Source organism: Pinus tabuliformis, chromosome 6 (assembly GCF_031772625.1).
Source record: "Pinus tabuliformis cultivar Carrire ecotype Pingquan chromosome 6, CPIR1, whole genome shotgun sequence".
Lineage (NCBI taxonomy): Eukaryota > Viridiplantae > Streptophyta > Pinopsida > Pinales > Pinaceae > Pinus > Pinus tabuliformis.
In genome coordinates, this window is record NC_142292.1 from 1,806,282,202 (window position 1) to 1,806,290,501 (window position 8,300).

The following is an 8,300-nucleotide window of genomic DNA, read 5'->3' on the forward strand; positions in this document are numbered from 1 at the left end:
GTAGAAGGTGACTTGGTAAGGCAAAAAGGCATGACCAAAACTTCATAATGAACTTCATGAGTTCTAAATGTTGTTTCAGAATTTCTTCAATCTTCATTTTGGTTTGATGATATCATGAATGAAGATCCAACTTGGTGAAGTAAATTGATCCAATAATTCATCAATGACAGGAATGGGAAATTTATCTTTAATAGTGATCTTGTTGAGCTCCCTATAATCTAGACACATGCACCATGATCCATCCTTCTTGTGCACAAATACAACTAGAGAAGAGAAAGAACTTTGAATAGTTTGAATTATACCAACCTCTAGCATTTCTGCAACCATATGTTCAATTTCACTATTTTGGGCATATGGATATCTGCAAGGCCTGATGTTTAGAAGAACACTTATTGGAATCAAATGAATAGCATGATCATGATCACTAATTGGTTGGAGGCCTTTGGGAGTCTCAAATAGCTTGGAATGTTTTTCCAAGACCTTTTGGAGATGTGGAGAAATAGATGATTTTGATATGGGAATCTCTAGAAAACATAATTGTGCAATTACACCTCATTGTTCTTTCTTTAGAATATTTGTCATTTTGTTAGAACTATTTATCTTTCTTATTTTCCTTGTGATACCCCTTAATTCAACTTCCTTTCATTCGGAAAAAAGAATCATGAAAAGCTTTTGAAAATTAAAATCTATTGTACCCCAGGATTGTATCCATTAGACTCCTAATACAAAATCAACACCACCATTGGAACGGAAATCATTGGGCTACTAAATACATATTCTACCATGGATAACTTGATATTATGGCACTTTCTAGAGCAATTTTTGGTTCCTCCACTTGCAACCATCAGTTGAAACTGTGGTGCTGGATATATGAAGCAATTCAATTCTTTGTCTATCTTACAATGAATAAAATTATGGGTACTACCCTAATCAATCAACACTATTACCTTTTTGTTGTTAATATGTCCTTCTATCTTGATAGTTTGAGGAGTGGTAATTCCCACCAATGCATTATAAGAAATGGTTATATTCATTTCTTCTTTCTCTGGGTTTGGCTCCTCATGCATATCCTCTTCTTTTGATGTTTCTTGATCCTTTTCTTCCTCCTCTTCACAATCAATGTAAAATAATTTCTTCTTAGCACACTTATGAGCTTTAGTGTATTTTCTTTCACAACTGTAACAAAGGTCATTTCCTCCTTTTTCTTCCAATTGCTGTGGTGTAAACCTTGTAGGTTTTGGAAGGCTATGAGCAACAACACTTCCATCTTTATAATTGTGAGTGGTAGGATTTCTTATTTCCATAATTTTTCTTTCAATTTTTCTTTCCAACCTAAATTCCTTCTCTAATGGATCAGATTCCCAAACACGAAGCTCATGTTGAATGTTATCCTTTAGAGTCACTATGAAGAAATCAATCCTCTTCTTCTCTAGAATATCACTTACCCTTATATTCAATTTTTGGAAGTCCTCAATGTGCTCTTCCATTCAACCCTTCTGTTTGAGATTTATCAATTGGCTAAAGAATGTCTTTCTCTTTGTACCCTCATAATGTGCTATCATTTCCTCTATGAAAATTGACCATGTCAGAAGTGGTTTACGAGAAAAAAATCCCTTTATACCATAAAAATTGATTTGTTCTAAATATAAAGATGCAATGTGTACCTTTTTTAATAGCTTCACATCATGTATATCAAAATATTTCTCCATATGTAGTATCCATGTTATGGGATCCTTTCCATCAAACATCCTCATATCGATCCTTTTAATATGGTGTATCTTCAATCCAATGTTAGATTCTATGAAATCATGATTAAATTTTTATTTTTTCTCTCATCATGAGTTTCCTCTACTACCCTTTCATCATTAGGAGACCTTTCTTGTAGTACCTTTGTCCCAACATTCTTCAAACCTTCCATGTCTTTCTTCAAATCTTCCATGCATGTATTCAAATCTGATTTCCTACCATTGATATTATCTTCCATGGCACATATAAAACTATTTATATTATCTTTGATTGCATTCTTCAAATCATCCATCTATTTTTTCTTACTAGGTGTTTCTATTTTCTTGATTTGTGTCATTCTTTTTCTTGCTTTTAGCATCTCCATCTTGAATATTTTTTATTTCTATGATTTTGGATCTGTAAGGTCTGAAATTGAAACTTGCACTATGACTTTGCTCATTATTTCCAATGCCACCATTCTAATCGAAATTGGATTCTCCAAGAAAGAGTTATAGTCAATCTCCCAAGATGACCTGATTATATACTTTTTGACCTGATTATATACTTTTTTAGTAGAGAGAACTTGTACAAAGCTCCACGTGCCACTGTTTCAACCATTGGACCTAAAACCAATACACTGAAAATAAAAGTCCATCCTCTTTTTGTAAATTCTTACGGAATTTTAATCTGATGCTCAAAGAGAATCTTATGACAATTTTCCCAAGGTAACCTATTTGGGATGTAATTTGAGAGCTTGCAAAAACCATAAATATCTTGCACCATATCTCCGACCATATAGCGAAACAAGACCTGAAATCTGGCTTCGAGCTTCACCAAGGTTTCAGCTCAAATTATTTTTAATTGCAGTCTAAACCTTTGTAGAAAAGCATTATGGCGAAAATGTCATGATGACCCGTTTGAGATGGAATTCTCGAGCTCGCCTAAGATCATGTCTCTAAAAATATAGTGAGATAAGATTTGAAGATCGAATGCAAGGTTCAGAATGATTTTGGCTCAAATGGGTTTTTTAGCATATTAAACTTAGTAGAGAAAAAATTATAGTGAACATGCCATAATGACCTATTTGGAGCAGCGAAACCCTAGAATCCAAAGCTCAAATACCAAATGTTATGAAACCAATTCACAAAAGGATAGAACAGATAAATCAACGACTTCAAAATCAACCTTTTCGAGGGGGCTGTGGCCTTTTCATTATACAAATGACAATACCTCCTTTCTATATATAGGAGTCTAAAGGGTCTCAATACAATCAGAACCTACATAACAATAATATTGTAGGGGCACAACAATAACAGTAGTGGGATTCTATGGGGCAAAATGATAGAAAAATGGGGACTATACAGGCACAATAATACAATAAGTGGGTTGCACTAATAACAATAAGGGGTTACACTAGTAGTATAGGGACCTGACTTTATTTGCATTTATTTTATTAGTTCATCCAAGATCAACTTCTGGGCATGAGTATGTGAAGGTTTTGTAAAGGGGTCCCACTTGCCTAGAAAAGGAGACCCATTTCAAGAAAAAACTCTAATGCATGGGAAAATCATTCTCAGGTGGCATGGTATTGGTGGCAGGGTATTGTTACTGTGTTTTACTCACACAAGCATTGTATTCTCTAGTCAATATCAAAGAAGAATCAATTGTAGTGTAAGTTCCCACCTTACCAACCATCAGTATTATGGTAAGGCTGACTCAAAATGCGATATTATTTTATTTTAAGTTTGATTTTTTGAGATGTAAGAGTTAATGCGAGGTATGGTCAATATCAAGGAAGAATCAATGGTAGTGTAAGGTCCCACCTTACGAACCATCAGTATTACACTAAGGCTGACTCAAAATGTGATATTATTTAATTTTAAGTTTAATTTTTTAAGATGTAGAAGTTAATGCAAGGTCATTGTTTGTCAACATCCAAAAATTAAAACCATAAGCCTTAAAATCACATTTAAATGACAGAGTCTTTATTGGGATAAATAATATCAATAGTTACAAACCACAATTTCCAATAAGCTAATTTTTCATTCTATTTCAATTAAAAGTGTTTAAGAGTGACTAATGTGATTTTGTTCTAAATAATATGCCTATGAATTATTTGGTAAAACAAAGTGAAGAAAAGAAAGATAATTCAACTTCTAAAGGAGTGGTTTCCAATTATTATGAGTTCATATGTGAGCTAACAATTACAACAATTCACCTACCCAATTTTCCTTCCATGGATTTTTAATTCAATGGAATCATCATTCTTACTCTTTAAGATATTTCCAGAAACACCTTGGTTGCAAATCCTAAATTCACTTAGTCATATTCATAGAAAATTCATAGATGTAATTAGCTACAACCATTGAAGCATTATGTCAAACAATTTGCAAGCATGAAATGTACAACCATTGAGGCATTTTTTCAAACACTTATACCCATAACCCTTAAGGAAATTTAACCACAATTAACTAACATGATTCTAAGATTACATAACTTTGTTTTCATTGTAAGTAATGACAATAAGCGAACCTAATACATAAGTATAATTATCATCCATCTCCATTGCTGCATACACAAAAATTTAAGCACATAAATGACTATAAATATTTAAGAATTTTTACAAATAGCTTCCAGCGATGTAGCTACAACCATTGGAGAATTTTGAACAACGGTTAGCAGTCACAAAACAAGATGCTAACTATTAAAATATCAAATAAGAAGTCACAAGTTATTTAAACTATCAATGTATTAACCATTGAGACTTTAAAATAAGAATTCTAAGCTTATATAACAAGCTAGTTCCATAAGTAGAGGTTACGAGGTAAATCACAACTAAAAAAAGACAATGAAACAAACCACCAGGCAACAACAACAAATCTCTAAAATATTGTAGATTAAAGAACCAGATTCTGAAATTCTGTTTTTGAAATCAAAGTTGGGGTGACATGGCTCAAAGGTACATATACCCCCTGAAGTTAAAATGAATCGAAACAGAAATTCCCATAAAATCCATTATTTAAAACCACAACCAAAAACAAATTCCTACTATCTCATTTATCACTTTTGTCAAACATATAATGTGCAAACTTATCTACAAATTTAAAAAGAAAATGAAAAACCAAATTTATGCTATTAATATGTTTTCATAAAACTCATGGAAACATGAATTCTTAAGCCATTAAGACATGATGTAAATCAAGTTGCAATGAAATTGCACAAACAAAACTTACATAAAATAAACTATTGTTATTGCAAAATTCCTTCAACATTTAGTGTGCATCATTTGATATACATCTAAGTTTGAGTCGAAAATAAAATATGCAAAAACCATGTAATGAATTCCAAAACAACACAATATAATGTTTTCAAGATACCTGGGAGTGAATTTATACAACTCAAAAAAAATGGGAGTATGCTCTCGCTCCAATGAGAGTATGCTCTAGCTCCAATATCCTTACCAACTCATTGTGAACCACCTAACTTTCCTCCCAACCATATCTAGGAAGAACTTCTCCCCCTGGAATCCCTAAGCTACAAAGGCTTCCAAGAAGTACCAAAAGACATCAGGAGAGATATTTTCAAGGCAAACTAAAGAGGCAAATTTTCACTTCCTCTCAATACCACTAATGGCCAACCTCAATAGCTAGAGATCTTAGGATTTTAGTAATAATTTCAGATTTACTTTGGAAGGAATTGGCTACTCTCCATATCTCTCCCTCTCACTATTTTCCTCAAGTCTCTTCCACCCTTGGCATCATAATCCGCACCCAAGTGAGAATACACGAGACTCATTTATAGGAGGAGCAACCAATTCTCTTCATAAAGGAAGAGTAATGTGCATGCGTTGGATTCCATTTAGAGGAGTGCAACTTATGCCATTAAGGAGAGGTATGCATGCCTTAGTTAAGGAGAGGGTAACATATGCATTAAAGAGAGTGCTAGAGGAATATTTTATGACATATTTTTAATGAGTGAAAAGGAATATACCATTCTTTAATGAGTGCATGAAATAGAGTGTAATGTATTATTTAAAAGAGAGGGAGAGAGTTACATAGAGCCATGAGAGTCATGAAGGTGATGTGTGAATTGATTGAGGAGATAAACATGACTTGTAATTCCTTTTAATAATAATATCATAGTCTCATAAAAGATAATAATAATATTGATAATATTGAGGGTTCAATGAAGATTGAACTATTAGGATTGATTAATGATAAGTTAAGTCATTTTTCTTTAGCTCCACTTGATTACCAATTTATGCAAGGTGATTTACTATTTTTGAAAACTCGCATTTGAGATGCTGGACATGACTTTCTATTTTTATAAAGTCATTCCAGAATTGTGAGAGTGAAATTTTATTTAAGGAAATTCATCCATAATTGATATTTTTCTTCTCAATAATAGGAATTCCACGCCCCTATTTCATGCATCTCCATGCCTTAGTAGATTCCAGACTCTGCGCCTTGATCTACTCCAAAGATCTAAGATTCCACAAATTGATATTTTTAAATATTCAGGACTCCATGCCCTAAATATACAAGACTCCACGTCTTTATCTTTCTTGGATTTAGGACTCCATGACGTAATTTCCATGCCCTCTCATATACTGTGCTTTGAAACTTTGTGATTCTCCTTATGGTACTGATTGTGAGCTTTTACCCATCTGATGGTTTGTTGGTAAGGCCTTGTTCAAAGACCTGTACACATTACAATCTCATAGATAAAATGAATCAAATTAATTTCATAATCAAATTAACTTAGTCACATTTTACTGAGAATGATGCATGACTTCCACAATCATTTTGAAGAAATGACTTCCACAGTCATTCATAATTGAACATCCTTATTGGAAAATGACTAGATACCCTACCACATCATGCTTAGTAAAATATTAGACATATATAATCACACAAATGATGTATCATTCATAAATCATAATTAACCATCTATTCCACATAACCATGAGCATCCATCGTGCTATGTGACTCAATCTTGGATCACCATCCATGTCATACACCCGCTTCATAAATCATATGAAAAAAAAAAAACATATGTATAAAATTTACTTAATCAAAACCATCTAATAAAGATAATGAAAAATACCACACATGAGAGGAAATATAACTATATAAAACATTATTCCCCAATCTAGTGATCAATCTTCCATACATAAACATAAAAGGAAATATCATTGTGTATAAAACATTATTCCTCCATCAAATTATCAATCATCAATCTCTCAAATATATATCATCAAAAACCCTTCAAAAATCTCCCTGGATAGGAGTGAAAAAACCATACTAGGGAAAAAAATAGGACACTACATGTAGTATAATGCAGTTGCGTTATTTGCACTCAAATAATAATATATTGTGCAGATAAAATACATGCAAAGGGTGTTTGTATGTGGAATCATGGTATAAGAGATTTAAAATATGTTCTGCATTGCCGTTCTAGTGTGTGAAACGTGATAAAGTGTATTTCAATCCAATAGGTGTCAATCAAGTTGAAAGAAGACGTGCTTAGATTGGCATTATTATCTTGAAACATTAAGCTGAAATGGCATGTTTTACCATCAGCCTCGAGATCATCATCTTCAAGATTCGAACAAAACATGAGATCGGTGGCAAGTTAATCATTGGAAAATTGATAAACCCGGGTTGTTGTTTAAATAAAGAGTAGCGATCTTGTGTGAAGATTGTCAATAATTGATGATGGTAGTAATACTTTCCATGCTAATGATTGATGCGAAGTTTAGAAGTTCTTGAACTTATCAAACACGGACCTATGACATTTAATTGCAGTAAACGAATGTAGGTTTAGATACCCATTTCAATCGTGTGAGCATCGATTCAAGTAATATGACCATTTGACATTCACGAGTTGTGAATTATTTCGATTTGAAGAATAGAGGTTTGGTAGTAAAGACGTCCAACTGCACGAAGAGAGAACTAATATGACCATTTGAAATTCACGAGCTTTGAATCGTTTCGATTTGAAGAATAGAGGTTTGGTAGCAAAGTCCTCGATCCAACAGCATCCGGAGAGAATTAATATGACCATTTTAGATCATAATTGATGTATATGATAGAAATATTCATGCATAAATTTTAAATATTTGTGTATTGATTTTTTATTCTTAGCTTTGCAAGAAAAATAAAATCCTCTATCATGGTTTGTGAGGTAAATAATATGTTTAACAATACTTAATCTTAAATTTAGTTTAAGCATGTTTTCTCATATATTTTGTATAGGAATAAGATGTAAACAAATATATTTAAGAGGAGTTATTTCTCACCATTATTTATTTTTCATCAACATTTTTATAGGAGTAAAATAGTAATTGTGTAAACTTAATATATGTAACTTTTTGTGCTTAAGAAAGAAATTAATTTATCCACTTCACATATCAATTTATTAGTGTTTACTAAAACAACAATACAAGATTCCATTTTCTTATTAATTACCATTAATTTAGCATTAACCAATATAAATTACAATAATTATGCAATTTTTCCCAAAACATAATTTATAATCTAAATGAGAAGAACTAAACTACCATGCAACATTTG